The sequence below is a fragment of the Oncorhynchus keta genome, chromosome 17, assembly GCF_023373465.1.
Source record: "Oncorhynchus keta strain PuntledgeMale-10-30-2019 chromosome 17, Oket_V2, whole genome shotgun sequence".
Lineage (NCBI taxonomy): Eukaryota > Metazoa > Chordata > Actinopteri > Salmoniformes > Salmonidae > Oncorhynchus > Oncorhynchus keta.
In genome coordinates, this window is record NC_068437.1 from 34,493,472 (window position 1) to 34,498,698 (window position 5,227).

At 50.0% G+C, this 5,227-nt stretch overlaps 1 long non-coding RNA gene across 1 annotated transcript; it reads left to right on the forward strand.

Annotated features, from left to right (window-relative positions):
- Positions 1 to 2,773: 2,773 nt before the first annotated feature.
- Positions 2,774 to 3,610, forward strand: LOC127908264 (uncharacterized). The gene is made up of 3 exons (XR_008066518.1): positions 2,774 to 2,843; positions 3,021 to 3,109; positions 3,536 to 3,610. It is a non-coding gene; the product is annotated as an uncharacterized LOC127908264 (long non-coding RNA).
- Positions 3,611 to 5,227: the final 1,617 nt, after the last annotated feature.

Genomic DNA, 5,227 nt, shown 5'->3' on the forward strand with positions numbered 1-5,227 from the left:
GTGATGGTGAGGTGAGGTTACTGTGTGATGATGGTGTGGTGATGGTGAGGTTACTGTGTGATGATGGTGATGTTGTGATGATAGTGTGATGATGGTGTGGTGATGGTGTGATGATGGTGATGGTGTGGTGATGGTGTGATGGTAGTGATGGTGTGATGATGGTGTGATGATGGTGTGGTGATGCTTAGGTGATGGTGTGATGATGGTGTGATGATGGTGTGATGATAGTGATGGTGATGGTGTGGTGATGGTGAGGTTTCTGTGTGGTGATGGTGTGGTGATGGTGTGATGATGGTCTGGTGATGGTGTGATGATGGTGATGGTGAGGTGAGGTTACTGTGTGATGATGGTGTGGTGATGGTGAGGTTACTGTGTGATGATGGTGATGTTGTGATGATAGTGTGATGATGGTGTGGTGATGGTAGTGATGGTGTGATGATGGTGTGATGATGGTGTGGTGATGCTTATGTGATGGTGTGATGATGGTGTGATGATGGTGTGATGATGGTGTGATGATAGTGGTGATGGTGTGGTGATGGTGAATGTTTCTGTGTGGTGATGGTGTGGTGATGGTGTGATGATGGTCTGGTGATGGTGTGATGATGGTGATGGTGAGGTGAGGTTACTGTGTGATGATGGTGTGGTGATGAGGTGATGGTGTGATGATGGTGTGGTGATGGTGTGGTGATGGTGTGATGATGTTGTGGTGAGGGTATGGTGATGGTGTGATGATGTTGTGGTGATGGTGTGGTGATGGTGATGGTGAGGTGATGGTGTGATGATGTTGGTGAGGTGATGGTGTGGTGATGGTGTGGTGATGGTGATGGTGTGATGATGGTGTGATGATGGTGTGGTGATGGTGAGGTGATGGTGTGGTGTGGTGATGGTGTGGTGATGGTGTGGTGACGGTGTGGTGATTGTGATGTGATGATGGTGAGGTGATGATGTGATGATGGTGTGGTGAAGGTGAGGTGATGGTGTGATGGTGGTGTGGTGATGGTGTGGTGATGGTGGTGTGGTGATGGTGTGATGATGGTGTGGTGATGGTGTGGTGATTGTGTGATGGTGTGATGGTGGCATATATGATGGTGTGGTGATGGTGTGATGATGGTGTGGTGATGGTGATGGTGTGATGATGGTGAGGTGATGGTTTGGTGTTGGTGTGGTGATGGTGAGGTTACTGTGTGGTAATGGTGTGATGATAGTGTGGTGATGGTGTGATGATGGTGTGGTGATGGTGATGGTGTGATGATGGTGTGGTGATGGTGAGGTGATGGTGTGATGGTGATCGTGGTGATGGTGTGGTGAGGGTGATGGTGTGGTGGTGGTGATGGTGATGGTGAGGTTGGTGGTGATGATGTGATGGTGAGGTGATGATGTGATGGTGGTGATGGTGTGATGATGGTGTGGTGATGGTGTTGGTGAGGTTTCTGTGTGGTGATGGTGTGGTGATGGTGTGATGATGGTGTGGTGATGGTGTGGTGATGGTGTGATGATGTTGTGGTGAGGGTATGGTGATGGTGTGATGATGTTGTGGTGATGGTGTGGTGATGGTGATGGTGAGGTGATGGTGTGATGATGTTGGTGAGGTGATGGTGTGGTGATGGTGTGGTGATGGTGATGGTGTGATGATGGTGTGATGATGGTGTGGTGATGGTGTGGTGATGGTGTGGTGTGGTGATGGTGAGGTTACTGTGTGGTAATGGTGTGGTGACGGTGTGGTGATTGTGATGTGATGATGGTGAGGTGATGATGTGATGATGGTGTGGTGAAGGTGAGGTGATGGTGTGATGGTGATCGTGGTGATGGTGTGGTGAGGGTGATGGTGTGGTGGTGGTGATGGTGATGGTGAGGTTGGTGGTGATGATGTGATGGTGAGGTGATGATGTGATGGTGGTGATGGTGTGATGATGGTGTGGTGATGGTGTTGGTGAGGTTTATGTGTGGTGATGGTGTGGTGATGGTGTGATGATGGTGTGGTGATGGTGTGATGATGGTGTGGTGATGGTGTGATGATGGTGTGGTGATGGTGATGGTGTGATGATGGTGAGGTGATGGTTTGGTGTTGGTGTGGTGATGGTGGGGTTACTGTGTGGTAATGGTGTGATGATAGTGTGGTGATGGTGTGATGATGGTGTGGTGATGGTGATGGTGTGATGATGGTGTGGTGATGGTGAGGTGATGGTGTGATGGTGATCGTGGTGATGGTGTGGTGAGGGTGATGGTGTGGTGGTGGTGATGGTGATGGTGAGGTTGGTGGTGATGATGTGATGGTGAGGTGATGATGTGATGGTGGTGATGGTGTGATGATGGTGTGGTGATGGTGTTGGTGAGGTTTATGTGTGGTGATGGTGTGGTGATGGTGTGATGATGGTGTGGTGATGGTGTGATGATGGTGTGGTGATGGTGTGATGATGGTGTGGTGATGGTGTGATGATGGTGTGGTGATGGTGATGGTGTGATGATGGTGAGGTGATGGTTTGGTGTTGGTGTGGTGATGGTGAGGTTACTGTGTGGTAATGGTGTGATGATAGTGTGGTGATGGTGTGATGATGGTGTGGTGATGGTGATGGTGTGATGATGGTGTGGTGATGGTGAGGTGATGGTGTGATGGTGATCGTGGTGATGGTGTGGTGAGGGTGATGGTGTGGTGGTGGTGATGGTGATGGTGAGGTTGGTGGTGATGATGTGATGGTGAGGTGATGATGTGATGGTGGTGATGGTGTGATGATGGTGTGGTGATGGTGTTGGTGAGGTTTCTGTGTGGTGATGGTGTGGTGATGGTGTGATGATGGTGTGGTGATGGTGTGATGATGGTGTGGTGATGGTGTGATGATGGTGTGGTGATGGTGTGATGATGGTGTGGTGATGGTGATGGTGTGATAATGGTGAGGTGATGGTTTGGTGTTGGTGTGGTGATGGTGAGGTTACTGTGTGGTAATGGTGTGATGATAGTGTGGTGATGGTGTGATGATGGTGTGGTGATGGTGATGGTGTGATGATGGTGTGGTGATGGTGAGGTGATGGTGTGGTGTTGGTGTGGTGATGGTGAGGTTACTGTGTGGTAATGGTGTGATGATAGTGATGGTGATGGTGTGGTGATGGTGAGGTTACTGTGTGGTGATGGTGTGGTGATGGTGTGATGATGGTGTGGTGATGGTGTGGTGATGGTGTGATGATGGTGTGGTGATGGTGTGATGATGGTGTGGTGATGGTGTGGTGATGGTGTGATGATGGTGTGGTGATGGTGAGGTTACTGTGTGGTGATGTTGTGATGATAGTGTGATGATGGTGTGGTGATGGTGATGGTGTGATGATGGTGTGGTGATGGTGAGGTGATGGTGTGGTGTTGGTGTGGTGATGGTGAGGTTACTGTGTGGTAATGGTGTGATGATAGTGATGGCGATGGTGTGGTGATGGTGAGGTTACTGTGTGGTGATGGTGTGGTGATGGTGTGGTGATGGTGAGGTTTCTGTGTGGTGATGGTGTGGTAATGGTGTGATGATAGTGATGGCGATGGTGTGGTGATAGTGAGGTTACTGTGTGGTGATGGTGTGATGATGGTGGTGTGGTGATGGTGAGGTTTCTGTGTGGTGATGGTGTGGTGATGGTGTGGGTGATAGTGTGATGATGGTGTGGTGATGGTGATGGTGTGATGATGGTGTGATGATGGTGTGGTGATGGTGAGGTGATGGTGTGGTGTTGGTGTTGGTGTGGTGATGGTGAGGTTACTGTGTGGTAATGGTGTGATGATGGTGATGGTGTGGTGATGGTGAGGTTACTGTGTGGTGATGGTGTGGTGATGGTGTGGTGATGGTGAGGTTTCTGTGTGGTGATGGTGTGGTGATGGTGTGATGATGGTGGTGTGGTGATGGTGAGGTTTCTGTGTGGTGATGGTGTGGTGATGGTGTGGGTGATAGTGTGATGATGGTGATGGTGAGGTTACTGTGTGATGATGGTGTGGTGATGAGGTGATGGTGTGATGATGGTGTGGTGATGGTGTGGTGATGGTGTGGTGATGGTGTGGTGTTGGTGTGGTGATGGTGAGGTTACTGTGTGGTAATGGTGTGATGATGGTGGTGTGGTGATGGTGAGGTTACTGTGTGGTAATGGTGTGATGATGGTGATGGTGTGGTGATGGTGAGGTTACTGTGTGGTGATGGTGTGGGTGATGGTGTGATGATGGTGATGGTGAGGTTACTGTGTGATGATGGTGTGGTGATGAGGTGATGGTGTGGTGATGGTGAGGTGATGGTATGGTGATGGTGTGATGATGGTATGGTGATGGTGATGGTGTGGTGATGGTGTGGCTATGGTGTGATGGTGTGATGATGGTGTGGTGATGGTGAGGTGATGGTGTGGTGTTGGTGTTGGTGTGGTGATGGTGAGGTTACTGTGTGGTAATGGTGTGGTGATGGTGAGGTTACTGTGAGGTGATGGTGTGATGGTGGTGATGGTGTGGTGAGGGTGATGGTGTGGTGGTGGTGATGGTGATGGTGTGGTGATGGTGAGGTTGGTGGTGATGATGTGATGGTGAGGTGATGATGTGGTGATGGTGTGATGATGGTGTGGTGATGGTGAGGTTACTGTGTGGTGATGGTGTGATGATGGTGTGGTGATGGTGTGGTGATGGTGTGATGATGGTGTGGTGGTGATGATGGTGTGGTGATGGTGAGGTGATGGTGTGGTGTTGGTGTGGTGATGGTGAGGTTACTGTGTGGTAATGGTGTGATGATAGTGATGGTGATGGTGTGGTGATGGTGAGGTTACTGTGTGGTGATGGTGTGATGATGGTGGTGTGGTGTGGTGATGGTGAGGTTTCTGTATGGTGATGGTGTGGTGATGGTGTGGGTGATGGTGTGATGATGGTGTGGTGATGGTGTGGTGATGGTGTGATGATGGTGAGGTGATGGTGTGGTGATGGTGTGGTGATGGTGTGATGATGTTGGTGAGGTGATGGTGAGGTGATGATGTGATGATGGTGAGGTGATGATGTGATGATGGTGAGGTGATGGTGTGTTGATGGTGTGGTGATGGTGTGATGATGGTGTGGTGATGGTGATGGTGTGATGATGGTGTGGTGATGGTGTGGTGATGCTTAGGTGATTACTGTGAGGTTACTGTGTGGTAATGGTGTGATGATGGTGATGGTGTGGTGATGGTGAGGTTACTGTGTGGTGATGGTGTGGTGATGGTGAGGTTTCTGTGTGGGTGATGGTGTGATGAT